General features: G+C 41.4%; 1 non-coding gene across 1 annotated transcript; it reads right to left on the reverse strand.

Annotated features, from left to right (window-relative positions):
- Positions 1 to 733: 733 nt before the first annotated feature.
- Positions 734 to 840, reverse strand: LOC122072450. The gene has a single exon (XR_006138465.1). It is a non-coding gene; the product is annotated as a small nucleolar RNA R71 (small nucleolar RNA).
- Between the last annotated feature and the right edge of the window lie 17,664 nt (positions 841 to 18,504).

Genomic DNA, 18,504 nt, shown 5'->3' on the forward strand with positions numbered 1-18,504 from the left:
GAACAACTTGCAATAATAGTTGTATCGGTGGAGGTTGCCATACCTCACAGTATGATAAAGACAGGTTTCGCCCTGTAGCAGTACCTCAGGAATTGACCTGAGCAACCCCGGATCCTTGCCAGTAAGCTCTCAAAAAGCCAAAAAAAAAATTAAAAAAATAAAAAAATCATTAAAAAATCATAAAAAAAAATTTGCTATCCATTCTTTTGTACTTGTCTTACTCTAGTTGTGGGTAGTTTTCTGTTGCATGAGTGTTAGGTGGGTACGTAATACTAAGAATCAGTTAGAAAGAAGAGATCCAACAAGTAGTGACCCTATACGTTTGCTCTCTTTAAAACCCTTCAATATGGGAGACCAACAGCAAAACCCTTCACCTAAATCTCTGAAAGATAGGTTCTACCCTGCTAGAACAGCCCAACCTTCCTGCATAGTTCTACCACAAGCCCAGGGCAATAATTTTGAACTCAAATCTCAATACATCACTATGTTGCCCCACTTCCATGGGTTGACCTCTGAGGATGCATACCTATATCTAAGGGAACTTGAAGAGGTATGTGTTCTAATTAAGATCCAAAAGTTTTCTGATGATGCTATTAAGCTTAAGTTTATCACTTTTGTATTGAAAGACCAAACTAAGAAGTGGTTGTATGGATTACCCACAAATTCCATAACCTCATGGGAACAGTTCACAGTTGTCTTCCTTAAGAAGTTTTTCCCAACTCACAAGACCAATAAGCTTAGAAGTGACATCCTTCAGTTTAGGCAAAAGTCAAATAAGTCATTTTTTAAACTTATGGAGAGATTCAAGGACCTACTCCAAGAATGCCCCCACCATAGCCTAGACTTATGGCATTTATGTCAAATAATTTATGAGGGTATTGATTACCCAACTAAACAAATGATAGAGTCTATGTGCCCTGAGGGAATCACATCCTTTACAGATGAAGGAAAGGCATAGAAATTCTTACTTGACTTAGCTGACAAAACCCGTGAGTGAGAATCAACCCAAGAGAGTGAAAGAACCATAGGAGGAAAAGGATATTTTATGGATGGGATAGTAGCCAAGGAAGCCCATTTGGATAGCCTAATCAAGAGAATTGAGGCTATTGTTCCTAGAGAGCCATCATCAGTCAATTTGGTTAATATTTGTGCTTAGTGCCAGTCCCCTGGACATCTCCTAGAAGAATGCCCCAACACCTCTGGGGGCACTTCTAATGATATTATTAATGCCTTATACCAGAATAATCCATATAGTAATACCTACAATCCAAGATGGAGAAATCACCCAAATTTCCCTTGGAATCAGGGCAACCAGGTGGGGCCTTCCAATTTCCATAATCAAGGTCAACCTGGACTCCAAAGGCCTCCCTTTGTACAATAATCTTTCTCTCAAAATACTTTCCCTAGGTCAAATACAGGACCTCAGGCTAGTTTTCCTGGGGCCCCTCTCCTATCATCTTCTCAGCAACCCCCTGGGTTTACCAACACTGAAGAGGCAAGTAGAATAAGTGACTTAAAAAAAAATATGGCCCTCCTCATGACAAGCCATCAAAATCTTACGAGAGAACTCACTCAATTGTCTGAATTATGCGTGAGAGGGAGAAAGGAACTTTACCTAGTCAACCAAAGCCTAACCCTAGGCATCATTAGCCTGTTAGTTCACAAACATCAACTAATGCACCACTAAATATAGTACAAGGTCAGACCCAACAAGGGCCCTCTAACCAATGTAATGTTGTTTATGCCCTTAGGAGTGGCAGAGAATACCAACAGAGCGTTCCTAAATCTTCCTCATCTATTACTCATGTTAACTCTCCTTCAGTTGAGGACACAAGTGTGCTTCTTGTTTCAGGTTCGTCTGATGAACCTAAAGATTTTTCTGAAACTAAATATGATTTGGGTGAGGAAACCAAAAATGATTCTTCTGAACAGGGGCAAATCCCTAACAGTCCTTATGTACATCCTGTCCCATTTCCTAATCGCTTGGTAAACAAAAGGAAGACTGCTTCTGTCACACCCCGTTCACCCTGAACCGGAGCGGTGACCGAGTTAACACCGGTTAACCCAAACCTACCAGGATCATCAGATACTGTATTCCACCACAGCATACACACACTAACATAAGCTCATTAGATCAGCGGAAGACTAAGTTTTACTTGTGAATAAATCCCATATACTTGATACCCGAATGGTGATACAATAATTATATACATTTGGGCCCGAAGGCATGATATATACACAAAAAGAATAAAATTCAAATATCAAGTATATACAGGAAATCATCAAAAACCATCAGAGTACACAGCTCGGCTCGGTATCAAGGCTGGAGCTCAGCTCGGCATCAAGGGTTGTGCCCAGCTCGGCATCACATAGAAGAGCTCAGCTCGGCCTCGGAAGTGGAGCTCAGCACGGCCTCCAAGGTGGAGATCAGCTCGGCCTCAGAACTGCTGTCCCGCAGCACAGCTCTCGCACAAGCAGTCAGCGCCGTGCTCTAACTCCACAGGGGTCCACCAATTCTCTTCAGGAAACTCGACTGTGGGACCCACCCCATGCTCCTCAGATGTATGACCTGCAAAATCATCTAAAAAGGGGTGTACACGTGGGATGAGCTCACTAGCTCAGTAAGTAGAAAGGTGGACCACACACAACAGTCCACACATCACAACATATCATATGCACTACATCCCATGCTATACATTTTAAATCACATCCACCTAAGCAACATTACTAAGTCTTTGGTTTTAGTGCTACTACAACCACAGTGAGCGTATACTCCGGGTACGAGCCGCGAACTCCCTCCCGCGATACGCCCATAGGCCTGTTGGAGAAGGCCCACCGTGAGTACTCGAAAAAGTAAAGATAATGCCGTCCACCGGCTCTCAACAGAAATGTAAATGGCTGAAAATAAAAGTGCTGACTCCAGCAATTTAAAAGCAGTACGATTGGCCCTCTTGAATGTACCACCGGGGTTACCGACTGTCCTACATGACTCACCGGGCGTAATGCCTAACCGCCACAGTGTCCGACAACCGCGACCCCTGCTTCCCCCCAAATGGCAACCCAACACCTTAACCCCTGTTGGGAAGGGTCGTAGCACGGGATGGTGAGAATCCTAATACCGCATGCTCCTATATGACAATAGTACGACTGCATAGTGCCTCCGTGTCCCATTCCACGGGCCACCAATGCATTCGTTTCCAAGCCGACTACGGCATCTAGTCTATCAATGCATTATGCACCATGATGTCCACATTCAACATATAACATCTCATTCAATTTGCATTTGAAAGTAAACATAGCACATATGCACATCAATGTGTGGAATGACTAATCTATATAGTATATTCATGATGACATGACTAGATTAGATATAGTTATATGAATGCCAAACAAGTGCCTTGCAACAAGGCCAAACGTCCTCTCTCCACTTACCTGTAGCGTACAAGGATTCCCGTTCGGTACGGGTGAGATCCGGAGCGAATCGGGTAGGATTTGGTGAACCTAACATAATTGAGCGGGGTTAGTACTTCACCATTTTAGAATCAAAATTAATGAAATTCGATGTCAAAATCGTGTTTAGAACGTCAAAAGAAGGTCACACGTCCGATTTGGGTTCGATCGGACATAAGGATCACCTTCGGGGCCACACAGGTGGGTCAGACAGGTGGGCTGTCTACCCACCGGTTTTACCCACCGGTTTGGGACCGGCGGGTAGGGGCCCGTCGGTTATACCCGCCGGTTGGGCCAGGGACCCTTTGCCAGGACCGGCGGGTAGGTACCCGCCGGCTGTACCCGCCGGTTAGGCCTGAAGGCCCCCTGCCTTCTCAGGTGGGTACCCACAGGCGGGTAGGTACCCGCCGGTTGTACCCACCGGTTTTGGCGGGAAGGACCTTGTTTCTTCCCCATTTTCTCCATTCTTTGGGAAATCAAATGGGGCTTTTCCCCACCCATTCTTCACACCCTCAAGGTCCTATAGGATGGTTCTAACCTAGGTCTAGGTTAGATTCAAGTGAGGGAAACCATCTTACCTTCTTTGCCCAAAAATGACTTCAAACCCTTCAAATCACTTCCAACTCACAATGCTTCTTCTACCTTGTCAATATCTCTTCAAATCCTTCAAGATCAACACATAAATCATCTATTAAACCTTAGATTCATCATTTCAAAGGGTATTTACAAGATCTCAAGAAACCATACTCGAATCAAGGGTTTAAAGCTTGGGTATGGTGAATGTTCATAAAACCCAACTTTTCTTACCTCTAACTGTAGATCTAGAGTTGAAGATTACTCTCCCGGCACCGGAATGGCAAGATCGAGCTTCGGCGCCACTAAAATCCTTCCTTTCTTCCTCTTCCTTTCTTCTTCCCTTTCTTTTCTCTCTCCTCTTTACTTTTCTCACCAAACGTACGAGGGTAATAAATGGAAAGAAAAGAAATCATAAAGCCTTATATACTATTCCTAATTAAGTGAATAGTCTTGGATGGGTCACTCAGGTGGGTGGGTGTACCCACCTGTCGTACCCACCTGAGAGCCAAAACTTGGGATTTTTGACCTGGTTCGGACCTCGGCGCGAACCCCACCCCAAGCATACGATGTAGCATACGTATATACCTTAAAATACGGATATAATACCTGTTTTATCCGTACATAGCCTTATGGTAGGTGCACGTACATGGTTTGGGCACTCCCGTCTCTTCTGGCACTGGCTCGAACTTGTCGGGCCAGCCGGTGTTTAAGGTCACCCGTGCCATCATAGCCCATAAGGAACCCGCTCTAATATCCTCTGGCTCAGTTCCTGCATGGTTAAACTGGTTCAACAGCGAAATCAGACCGGGTTTAAGAAGCGGGGTATTACAGCTTCCATGGACAAAATTTTAGAAGTCTTCAAAAAGGTAGAAGTGAACATCCACCTTTTGGATGCCATATCCCAGATCCTCACCTATGCAAAGATACTAAAAGATTTGTGTACTCACAAACGTATTACTAGTGTATCCGAAAAGGCGTTCTTAACAGGTAACATTAGTTCCATAATTACTTAGCCTATAGCAGCCAAGTATAAGGATCCAGGGAGCCCTACCATATCTTATGTCATAGGTAACACCTACATTGAGTATGCCTTACTTGACCTTGGTGCAAGTGTGAATCTTTTACCTTACCATGTGTATAAGCAACTTGGATTGGGAGAATTGAAAGCCACTAGAACTACTCTTCAGTTGGCAGATAGGTCTGTTAAAATTCCTAAAGGGATGATTGAGGATGTCTTACTAAAGGTGGAAAATTTATTTTTCCTGTTGATTTCATTGTGTTAGATATCAAGCCCTTCTAAACCAATGATGAAATCCCGATAATTCTAGGAAGACTATTCTTGGCTATCAGTAATGCATTAATCAACTACTGGAATGGTTTCCTAAGATTATCTTTTGGTAACCAAACTATTGAGTTTAACATGTTTAGGATAGGCAAGCAACCACATATGGAAGAAGAGATTAATATGATTGAGGATTTTCTAGATTTTTTTGATGATTTAATTACCAACTTTGATATTAATTTTGATTCAGAATTCCAAGAGTGTATGGATGAGTTGGATGATGATAGTGAAAATTTTTTTTCTGAAGTCTTGAGTCTTCACACACCTGTGGAGCCCTTAGGACCCCTTTTCAATTCCATTCCCAAACCTTCCATATTTGAGCCCCCTAAGCTAGATCTTAAGGAGTTGCCATCTAATTTGAGGTATGCTTTCCTAGGGCCTGACCAAACTCTTCCTATAATAATTTCTTCAAATTTGACTTCTACCTAGGAAGAGGAGTTACTTAAAGTGTTAAAAGATAATAAGGAAGCCCTAGGTTAGACCATGGATGATATCAAGGGTATAAGCCCTTCTATTGTGTAACATCATATACATCTTATGGAGGATTCCAAACCATCCAAGGAACCCCAAAGAAGAACTAACTCAGTGATGATGGAAGCTATTAAGAAAGAGATCCTAAAGTGCTTGGATCATGGAATAATTTATCCTATTTCTGACAGCCAATGGGTAAGCCCAGTTCACGGAGTGCCTAAGAAGTCTGGTGTGACTGTAGTTCTCAATGCCAATAATAAACTAATTCTAACTCGTGTCCAATCTGGGTAAAGAGTGTGCATAGACTATAGGAAACTTAATGTGGTAACTTAGAAAGACCACTTTCCATTGCTATTCATTGACTAGATATTAGAGAGGTTAGCTGGACATGAATACTATTGTTTTCTTGATAGATATTCTGGCTATAACCAGATCCCAATTGCTTTAGAGGACCAACATAAGACCACTTTTACATGCCCATATGGTACATTTTCTTACAGGCGTATGCCTTTCGGCTTAGTAATGCCCCTGCTACGTTCCAACGATGCATGTTGAGTATATTTTCTGACACGGTCGAAAAATTCTTAGAAGTATTTATGGATGACTTTTCAATTCATGGGAATTCCTATTCTGAATCTCTTCATCATCTTTCTCTAATTTTGAAAAGGTGCATATCTAAGAATTTGATTTTGATTTGGGAGAAATGCCATTTCATGGTTAAATCTAGTATTGTTTTAGGCCATGTAATATCCAAGGAGGGAATTAAGGTAGATAGAGCCAAAGTGGATTTAATTGATAATTTACCTCCTCCTCAATCTGTTAAGGACGTCTGATCTTTTCTAGGGTATGCGAGCTTCTACAGAAGTTTTATTAAGAACTTTAGTCAGTTAGCCCGACCTCTCACTTAATTACTTGTCAAAGATCAAACTTTTGAGTTTTTTAAAGAGTGCCTAGAATCCTTCAAACAACTTAAGAAGGAGTTGACCAATGCATCCATTGTTCGACCACCTGTTTGGACTGAACCTTTTAAACTGATGTATGATGCTTCAGATTTTGTCATAGGAGCAGTTTTGGGTCAAAGGATTAATAAGTTGCCCACTGTCGTTTATTATGCTAGTAGGACCTTAAATGATGCACAACTCAATTATACAACCACTAAAAAAGAATTTTTAGCAGTTGTGTTTGCATTAGAAAAGTTTCGGTCTTACTTAGTTTAGTAGTTGAGATCTTTGATGTTTGGGGCATCGATTTTATGGGACCATTCCCTAATTCCTTTGGGAATCTATACATACTTTTGGCTGTTGATTATGTTGCTAAATGGATAAAGGCCATACCTTGTAAATCTAATGATCATAAAGTGGTGGTCCAGTTTCTCAAAGAGAACATTTTTCCCTCTTTGGTGCACCACGTGCAATAATTAGTGATAGGGGTTCTCATTTTTATAATCGGTCTTTTGAGGCCCTAATGAAAAAGTATGGGATCACCCATAAATTATCTACCCCTTATCACCCCCAAACTAGTGGCCAAGTGGAGGTGTCTAATAGGTAGATCAAACAAATTTTGGAGAAAACTGTTAATCCCAACCGTAAGGATTGGTCCCTCAGGCTTATTGATGCCTTGTGGACCCATCGGACTGCATTCAAGACCGATCTTGGCCAGTCTCCCTTCCATTTGGTGTATGGAAAAACTTGTCACTTACCAATTGAGTTGGAGCATAAGGCCTTTTGGGCCATCAAGAAGCTCAACTTCGATTTGTCTGATGCGGGAATTCATCGTAGGCTCCAACTATCTGAGTTGGAGGAACTTAGGAATGAAGTCTATGAAAGTTCTAGGATTTACAAGGAAAAGACCAAATCTTTTCATGATAAAAACATTCTGTATAAATCTTTTACAATTGGTGATAAGGTCTTATTGTACAACTCTCGATTGTATCTTTTTCCTGGTAAGCTTAGATTCCGATGGGATGGCTCATTTATTGTCCATAATGTATATCCCCATGGGGCTGTGGAGATTCTAAATCCAAGAATAGGGGTAATTTCGAAGGTTAATGGTCAACGTTAGAAGCCATTCCTCAAGTTTCCTAATACTGGTAGTGAAGAGGTCATGGATCTCCATGAACCTCTTTACACTGATGACTAACTTTTAATCAGGTATGACCCCCTTGCATTGTCTTTGTTTTTAATTCTTTCCATGCATTGAGGACATTGCATGACTTAAGTGTGGGGAAGGAAACCAGTTTCTACTTTTTTCACTTTGTTTTATTTGTTTTTCTTTTTGTTTTTTTTGAGCTTGCTAAAGGATGAAGTCCTACTTTGGCTTTTGGCTAATGATCATACCATTTGGTTGCTTGATGTATGAAAATAAAAGTTTTGACTAAGGTACCCATTTTGAATGTATAAAAACCTTGTTGAGAAGAAAAAAAACTAGCTTGTGTCTTAAGATGGGACTTTCTTCTGAAAAATAAGAAACCCCTATTTTATGGTGTTGGACCATATGTAAGTCTGTGGGTTCCTTGTACTTTTGATTTGGAGCTGAGACCTTCTTTTTAATTTGGCATGGGTTGACAAATGCACAATTTTAAATGAAATGTGAAATGTGGTATAAAGAAGAATAAGAGTTGATTCCCTTGGAACTAGACAAGGCATTGCGCCTTAGGAAGCGTGGTGTCTTGATCGAAATTCCTTGGAGGAGCTCTAGCATCACTGTCTTTGTGGGCATATGCAAAAAAGCGAAGCTACATAGTAACTTGGGTGTCTGGTGTTTGCTCCACCATGTCATTCAGGCCAAAAGTAGTGGAGTAGAATAGAGTTTAAGCGAAAAAAAAAGGAGAAAAAAAATATGCAAATGTCATTAATGCTTAATAATATGTTTTAGTCAAAAACACTCCAACGCCTAAGTCATTGGTTCCTTATTTCTTCACAAGTGGTTTTGCCTTAAGATAAGGATGTTTTGGAAGAGACGAGATGAGTTCCAAATTAAGAAATATGCTAGTGCCTGGAATTGATCAAGGGTAATAAAAGTTCAAGTGTGGGGGTCCCTTGTAAGAAAAATTATCTTTGCTCTAGATCGGTATGAGCCTTACCTTTAGCCAAGGTTAGGATTTATTTATTCTAAATTTATGATGTATATTCACTGCAAACACCCACGAGACACAACTCGTCCACTAGGGTAACTTAGGGATTTAAAGGCTTGTTGCACATGCTAAGTGCAACCGTGATTCCTACGAAAGTGAGTTAGGCTTTTTTTTCGTTTCTTTATTTATTTATCTTGCTCGAGGATGAGCAAAAATCAAGTATGGGGGAATTTGATGAGTACAATAATGTATGAAATCTTAGGGATATAAGTATACATTTTACCATACTTTGGATAGTACTACTTTTATTTTTCTTGTTTTTTTTAGTTTTCAAGTTTATAAGAGAAAATGCTTAAAGTGAATCAAGAACCAGTCCAAAGGTGGGACCCACTCATTGGTACCACATCCTCTCTCCTACAAAATCCTGAAGATTATTCTCTCTTTGCCACCTCAGAAGATCTTGAAGATGCTATGTAGAGACTCCTTTCCAATTTAATCAAGATTACAAGATATTGGTTAATATTGCAAGGAATGAATAGAATTTGTTAATTTTGGAAACGGATTCTCTCTTTCCTCACACAATATCTCAGAGAATGAGGATTTTTACTAAGATTTTTTTTTTTTCTTTCTTTTCTTAAAGAAGACTTGTAGAAGGAAGGAGGCAAGACAAAAGCCCTATAAAAGACCCTTCCTCCCCCCTCCTAATTATTATTCCCCTTAGTTTATTTTCTAGTTTATGCTTAGTTTTCTTCTCTCTCTCTCTCCCTCTCTCACTCTTTAGTTTTAGTTCTTCTCTATTTTTGCTTTAATCACTTTTGTAATAGCTTTTTTTTATGTCAATTAATGCAATCACTCTTTTATTCTTATTCAGCATTTTATGTTTATGATTTATGCAATTGAGTTGTAATTTTTAAAGTTATAGTTCTAGGCTTAGATCTAGGTGACAAGATCACAAGCCGTGGAGCATCTTTTTTTTTCAAATTCAGTTTTTTTTTGTTTCAAAATTTGTTTTCTCTAGTACTAAAAATTTCAGATTTGGTTTATTCCATATTTGGTTTTTAGTACTGGTAGTATCTCAAATCATCCAAGCTTTCAAGTTCAAGGGTTGAAGTTCAAGTAAGTAGGCTCCTTTAATAGTCTTCTCTCCCCCCTCTCATTCCCTCTTCTGACTACCATTTCTTTCTTAATTTAGGATTTTAATTTCAATCGTTACATTATTGCTATCCCTTTTCCCCAAGGTTCATGACTAGTGTATGTGTTGGCTTTGCCCCTCCTAGCCATAGAACAATCAATTTATTGCTTTTATTTTAATTGTCTCCCTTTCCTTAAAGCCAAGTAGAGTAACTCTTGTAAGAGTGACTCTTGTAAGAGTGACTCTCTGGTCAAGTAGGGAAGCTCATATTATGATGCATCTCTCGGGCTAAGTAGATAAACCTACTTGTGAGTCTCTCTCTAGCTTTCTCCCCTTTCTTTTACTTCATTTTTATTTCAGCATTTTTTCCTTTATTTTTTTTTAATTGCGTGGGTTGTTTATTTTCACTTATTTATTTATTTAATTTTAATTACGTGCTTTGCGTCTTTAAATTCTTAGATGACGAATGGTTAGGACGTTATTTTAGATACATATGTTTAGGACGGTAATTAGAATTAGATCACAACCATTAATATGTTCACTTTCACATTATTAAAAGAAAAAAAAAATAAAGTGGTTGCTCTCTCTGAGTTCGACCCGTAGCTACACTAATCCGTACGCTTGCGGTTACATTTAAAATCTCAAACGGAGCCCTTAGACCAAAACAGAGTGGATTAATCAGTGGCCTTATTTAAACCCTAACACAAGCAGAGATCAACAAGGTGAGGGATGGACTGTGTTTATTTTGGAGTGTTTATTATTATTAAGTGCTCACAGGCTTAGAATTACATGTTTAATCGTAATTGCTCAAATATGATGATGATATGTTAGATTTGTCATTTTACGATTATGATATGAATTGTATGAAAATGTATGACGGGATTCAGTGTGGCCGAGGTGGTACCGGTGCCATGATTTCCGTATGTATGTTGCATTAATGCATTGATTATGTGCATTAGAGTTAGTTGTAGTTGTGGATTATACTTTGTGGCCAAAGTCTCGTTGGTATCGTGTACCTCGAGACTGCATTTGGAAATGAATATGCTTCGTGGCCGATGATTGGTACTGGTGTTGCATAGTCCATATTAAACTGTTATATGCATGCTAAATTAGGAAAATGATCTCGGGTTACACTTTGTGGCCAAGATCTCGCTGGTATAGTGTAACCGGGACTGTATTATGAGATGGATTACACTTTGTGGCCGAGGTCTCGCCGGTATCGTGTAATCCATACTAATTGTATCATTATGAAGGCATGTAACATATATGTGGTTAGGTATCACTCCCTATGCTACGAACCCTTGCCAATAGGGGTGAGGTGTTGGATAATCCATTATAGTATGTTCGATGTGCCTTTATGAAATGCCACACCCATGGTACGATGTGATTGTTGCTGGAGGTGGGAACCTGTTCGACTTGGCCGATGATGTACCAGTGTCGTGACTGCCACGAGGGGGTTATCAGGGGTTTACTGGATGACCTATGGACGCATACGGGGATCATAGACTTTTATTCACGGCTAGGGTTTGTATCCTTGCGTAGTCGATGGTGGTTTCGAGATGAAAGATACAGCCTAATGCACTGTAGTAGCCTTTACCAGACTTAGTTTGTATTGTTAGGTGGATAATGAATAAATGAACTGCATCACGAGCATCGTGGACTATGTGTTTTATTTCTACAATCATGCATCATAAATTACTGCTATTGTCTTGCTTGGATGTGCTTGACCCCACTCCTCACTGAGTGAGTTGGAAATCTCACCCCACGCATACACCCATTTTTAGATGATGATGCAGGTACTATGGTGTCAATGGCAGGTGACCCAGTATCTTTTAAGTCAGAGTATGGTGTGAGCGATTGGTGGATGCCAGAAGTGGGAGAGCATGATCAGGACTATGCGTGCGACCACTATACTTACTCTGCACCGTGAGATTGTACATCATACTTTGATACTTTTGGGTATAACTGTGGATTGTATATTTTTTGAGACTGTATTATATGTCATGGATGAATGTAACAGAATAACTCGGTTATTACTATTATATTATCATTAGACATTTTCTTGTTTTATTTATAATTCCACTACTATACTCTGATTCTACTGCTTATGTTGGTTTGTGATGTGAGATTGTGAAAATGTTAAGGTACTGCTATCAGAGATCCTGGTAGGTTTGTAAGACATGTACGTATCTTACTCACACTATCGGTATTCCTAATGGTAAGTTGGGTCTACTTGAATTGGAGTGTAACAACTTGATATCAAAGCGTAAAGCTCTGCCTTAACTCACAATCTCGACCGAACCATGACTTGGAAAAATTTGGATTAAATAAAAATCTCAAGACAATAATAATAGAAATTGCACAGTTAGGAGACATGTATAGGTGTTAAAGCCGTTTCATTTTAATAGAGAACTTGATTACACATCTTACACTTTTTATAAAATTTGAAATACGGAAAGTAGGAAAGCCTAACTGGCCTAAAGACTAGGAATGTAAATGACAGAAGCAAATGACATAAAATGAAAGTTCAACTAAACCTAAAACATCAAACTTAAATAAAACATGGAAAGGAAAATCCTAAAAACTACAATGGTAAACATGCCACTACTCCTACTGCTGGTTTTGTCCCTGGCCTTGAGTTTGGTTCAGACCATGCGTTCCTAGAGGAGGCACCAGAATACCAAGATGGAAGACCATTGCCTGCATTTGTGCCTCTAGGGAGGCCACTCTATTGTCCATAAGATAATAGGTCCTGTCTATGCTGTTGATGCGGCCATCTATGTTCGTCATCAGTAATGTGGTGGTATTTAGGCGTGCCATAACATCATTGAGACCGTAAGGTCTCGCACCCCTAGTGCCTTAGGAAGTGGAGGCAACCCTGGAACCTATAGCCTGGGGATCAGGTGGTGGAACCCCACCAACCCCAGCAGCTTCTCCTCCTGCACCACCAACATCTCCACCAGCACCACTAGTATTGCTGCCAATATCATCGGCACTGCCACCCTCTGGCTCCATAGGCTACACACCTGCCTCTGGATCAGGTGTCACCTCCCTCATATCTATGGTCATTTTCCTCAGAGAATCTTGTTTAAAGTCTATGACCTCTTCATCCAAGCGTGCCTCTCCCTCCAAGTCCACCCCAAAGCGATAGAAGATGTCAGCTAGTATCCTCCCTTAGCATAGGTTCCCCACTCGACGATCCACTCCCTCGGACTAAATTACCATTGTCCACATCAGGAGGTAAGGGATACGTATCTGTGTCCCTATGTACACACAGTAGGTCACATAGGCTTGCAATGCGGATACATCGTCATAATGTCCATGAGTGGGAAGGACATTCAACTGAACTGCACGATAGAGGACCTTTGGAGTAGCAAAATAGTTGACTGAACGATTTCATCCATTGGCCTCCTTGGTTAGCATATCATTTATCTCCTGATAGGTATAGGGACTTTGGAATTCATATGTTGGAGTTTGAGGCGGGTAATACAGTCGGTCATTGGCATTGCTGACCATCAGCATATTGGCCAACTGCCTCATGTCAAAGGAGATTTCAACCCTTCACATAGGAGGTGATTTATATCTCTTTAGTACCCTGGTCCACGCAATTCAGGTTGGAGTAGAACAACTTGATCAGTGTAGGGTAATAGTACTTGTTGGGCTTCAGGATGCGGTACCACCCAACATCGTCAAACCGTTGATGAAGATGGAATGCATGGATGTCATTGGTCCTCACATAGACTCTTGGGTCCACGTTGTGGTGCTCGAAGAGTTTCCAACGGTCTCGCTCAGCCAGAGAGCAAAACAGGATTGGGTTGAACTGAGCGGCGGTGTCTTGCTCCTTTTGTTCAACGGCATGTCCGGTACGTACACGGTGCCTAGACATCATTGTAATATAATTCCTAAGGATTAAGAATGAAAAACCTAGTTCAATGGTTGAATGTAAAGTTCATAGAGAAGAAAATTACAAAACTAGGTTACAGAGAGGAGGAACATACCCGTGGTGCGAATGCGATGCCGAGTCATTACGAAATAGAGAGAGGAAGGTAGGGAATGGGTTGAAAAATCTTGCTTGGCTATTTCCACACCTTTTCCACAATTTAGAATAGGGTTTTGTATAATGAAACCCAAACCTGAGTCTATTTATAGCCGTTTTGGAACCACTGGAAACAACCCATTGGAAACACTGAACTTACTTCCGGTGTCTATTTTCGATGAAATATAAAGTCCCAATTTGCTCTCTGTTTTGTCCACAGGAAATAACACTGATATTTTTGGTAGATTAAACCATATTTTCGCTGAAGAGTCCCCTGTTTCCGGTGGACCAATTTGGAAAATAAATTATTTTATTTTCCAAATCTAGTTTTTATTTTGTTACTTTAATGGTATGCCCCTTTGGGATACGTGCGTGATCGGATCCTAATATGTGTGGACCCCACTTATGCATGCCCTAACCCTAATTTTTTCTTATCGTATACATGTGGGACCCACTATGTATGCATGTGTTCCAATTACATACAACTATGCATATGCATGTGCACTAATCGGATTCCTCCACAGGAGTCATGTCACGTCAGAGCACTTGATCTCGATCCCAATCATACTCATCACCTCCCACTTCCCCTACACGGAATCGGGGTAGACCCCGTAATGCACCCCTGGCTCCGTCGGTACTTACAACCCAGGATGTGGCATCCATTATAGATAACATGATGCGGGGAGTTGAGGAATGGCAAAACCAGTTTATGGCTGGGATCGACAATAGGATCCAAGCGGTAGTGGAAGCCTGTAATATACCGCCCGCACCTCCTACTCCACTGGCACCCATTCCAATACTCACTGGATCAGCTACCCTTCAAACATCAGGTGGGGTACAAGTGCATGGGCAAGGGCATCAAAATGTGCATGGGCATGTGCAAGACCCGAAGCCAGATCAAGCCTAGGCCCATATAGAGGGCTGGACAGACTTGACAAAAATAATGGAGAAGTTTCAATGGCTTAGGTCCCCATGCTTCTCAAAGGGGGGCCAAGACCCGTTGTATCCATTAAGATGGATTGGTGGAATGGAGAAAGTTTTTAGACTGATGGGCGGCACTAATGAACAGAAAATTTTATGTGCGGGCTATCAGTTGTAAAACGAAGCAGATGATTGGTGGAGTGCCCTCGAGCCTATTCTAAGGGCTAATAACCCAAATCCTACTTGGGCAGACTTCAAAGGGGCCTTCTTTGAGAACTGCTTTCTGAAAAGCTTCTGAGATTGGAGAGAGAGTGAGTTCTCTCAATTGGTTCATGGTGCTTGGTCTGTGCTCGAGTATCAGCAACGTTTTGAGGAGCTAATCCATTTTTCTCCTGAGCATCTCAAAGGTGATAGAGCTAAAACAAAGAAGTTTGAGAAAGGGTTGAGGCTAGGTATTGGGTTAACCATTGTTGGGTTGAAACTGCAGACTTACGACGAGGTGGTCCAAGTGGCAAAGTCTATTGGAGACCGACATAGAGATAATTTCATGGCCCAACAAGAAACAGGAAAGAGGCCAGTGGGATCTACTAATTCAAGGGGAGGTAGCAAGCCTTTCTGAGTGCCTTATGTCAACCCAACTTCAATGCAATTCAAGAAGCCTGAAGCTAGTCAGACTTCCCAGTCCTCCCGATCTACTACTGTATCTCAATCTACAGGATCGAGCCCGAGGTGCTTTCATTGTGATTAGCCAGGCCATATGGCGAGGACATGCTCCCACCGGAGGCTAGGTAATGCACTATACACTATGCCACCTAGGCTCCATCAGACATATGCAGCCCCTAGACCAGCACAACCCCCATAGTGCCAGAGACCACAGGGTAGAGTGTTTGCTCTGACTGCAAAGGATGCCGAGGTTGCACCCGGTGTAGTGACAAGTACATTATTGATATCATTATTGCTTGCATATATGTTATTTGACTCAGGAGCCTCGCATTCATTCGTGTCACTGGCATTTACAAAGAAGATGAGAACTCCACCCAAGGGACTGACTCAATGTTAGGTTGTGGCACCCCTACAGGAAGTGTAGTAGGTCTGAACTATGTGTATGAGCCTTGTCTAGTGACCATAGGTGAACATGAGTTGAATGCTCACTCGATTGAGTTGGATATGACTAACTTCAACGTGATTTTAAGAATGGATTGATTGTCCGCATACAGACCCAGTGTGCTATGTGCAGAGAAGACTATCATTTTCAGGCCTTGTGATGATGGTGAGTTTGTATTCTAACGGGATAAGCCCAAGAAACCCAAGAAGGTTATCATATCTGCGCTCCAGATGAAGAAGCTACTGGATAAGGAATGTCAAGGCTACTTAGCATCTGTGATGGATACTGCGATAGAGATTAGGCCATTGATCGAGCTTGATGTGGTGAGGGAATTTTTTGATGTATTCTCGGATGACTTGATAGGTTTACCCCCGGATCGAGAAACAGAGTTTGCTATAGACCTACTCCCCTGCTCGACACCAATGTCAAAAGCCCCTCACTGCATGGCCTCGACAGAGTTGAAGGAATTACAGATGTAACTTCAAGACCTTCTGATGAAGGGATTCATTAGACCTAGTGTGACTCCATGGGGAGCACCGATATTGTTCGTCAAGAAGAAAGATGGGAGTATGAGGTTGTGTATTGATTGTCGGGAGCTTAATAAGCCAACCATCAAGAACCGATATCCTTTGCCAAGGATAGATGATCTATTTGATCAGTTGCAGGGTGCCATGGTATTCTCCAAGATCGACCTTAGATCGGGCTACCACCAACTTAGGATCAAGGATAGTGATGTCAGTATTACAACCTTCAGATCAAGGTATGGACATTATGAGTTCTTGGTGATGTCATTTTGGTTGACCAATGCACCGGTTGCATTTATGAATTTGATGAACCATGTATTCCAGGATGTCTTAGACAAGTTTGTGATTATGTTCATTGATGACATTTTGGTATACTCCAAGAGTGCAGAGGAACATGCGGTTCACTTGAGGTTGGTATTGCAAAGCCTGAGAGAGAAATAACTCTATGCCAAATTCAGCAAGTGCAAGTTTTGGTTATCACAAGTGGCATTCCAAGGCCACATTTTTTTAGACAAGGGTATAGAGGTTGACCCAGGCAAGGTGAAGGCAATTCTAAAATGGGAGACTCCCAAGAGTGTAGCAGACATACGTAGTTTTTTGGGATTGGCTAGATACTATTGGAGATTTATTGACAACTTCTCCAGCATTGCTACCCCGATGACCCGACTCACATGAAAGGGTGTGAAATTTGAGTGGTCGGATGCTTGTGAAAAGAGCTTCAAGGAGCTAAGGCAAAGGTTGGTATCAGCTCCAGTTTTGACTATTCTGACTGGTACAGGTGGTATGGTTGTGTATAGTGATGCCTCCAAGTTGGGATTAGGTTGTGTATTGATGCAGCACAGGAAAGTCATTGTTTATGCATCCCGTCAGTTGAAGGATTATGCGAAAAACTACCCCACCCATGATTTGGAGTTGGCAGCTGTGATTTTTGCATTGAAAATCTGGAGACACTACCTATATGGTGAGAAGAGTGAGATCTTCAGTGACCATAAGAGCCTCAAGTACTTCTTCACCCAAAAGGAGCTCAACATGAGATATAGGCGTTGGTTAGAGCTGATGAAGGATTATAATTGTACTATCCACTATCACCCAGGAAAGGCCAATGTGGTAGTTGATGCACTTAGTCAAAAATCTCAGTCACTAACTCTTGCATCACTGACCACCAATGAGCATCTCATAGAGGAGGCCAGGAAACTAGACCTGGAGCTATTAATAGAGGTGTCACCTTATCACTATCGATATTGGTGGTACAAACTAGTTTGGTGGATAGGATCACTATAGCTCAAGTTACTGATGCAGAGTTACAGAAGCTGATAGCAAAGTGTCATGAAGGAACCCCAAAGAACCCGGATTTCTCTGTAACTAAAAGCGAGATTCTCCAGTTCAAAGGGAGGTTGTGTGTACCCAGTGATGGTGATTTGAGAGACACAGTTTTGAGAGAGGCACACAGCTCTCTATACTCTTTATTCACCCCGGCAGCACTAAAATGTATAAGGATCTCAAAGGCTCCTACTGGTACAAAGGAATGAAGAATGAAGTGGCCACGCATATGTCTAGATGCCTCACATGTCAGCAAGTTAAGGCTAAAAGACAAAGGCCCCATGGTTTATTATAGTCCCTCCCTATTCCAGAGTGAAAATGGGAGAATATCACCATGGACTTCATCACAGGCCTACCCTGCACTCAGAAGGGTATGGATGCCAATTGGGTAGTTGTGGGCTGCTTAACCAAAGCAGCTCACTTTATCCTAATCAAAGTTATATTTTCTATAGACAAGTTGGCTAGGTTGTATGTTGACAACATCATCAGACTGTATGGTATACCAGTTAGCATTATCTCTGATCGAGATCCTAGGTTCACTTCTAAGTTTTGGA

The sequence above is a fragment of the Macadamia integrifolia genome, chromosome 2 (genome assembly GCF_013358625.1).
Source record: "Macadamia integrifolia cultivar HAES 741 chromosome 2, SCU_Mint_v3, whole genome shotgun sequence".
NCBI classification, from domain to species: domain Eukaryota; kingdom Viridiplantae; phylum Streptophyta; class Magnoliopsida; order Proteales; family Proteaceae; genus Macadamia; species Macadamia integrifolia.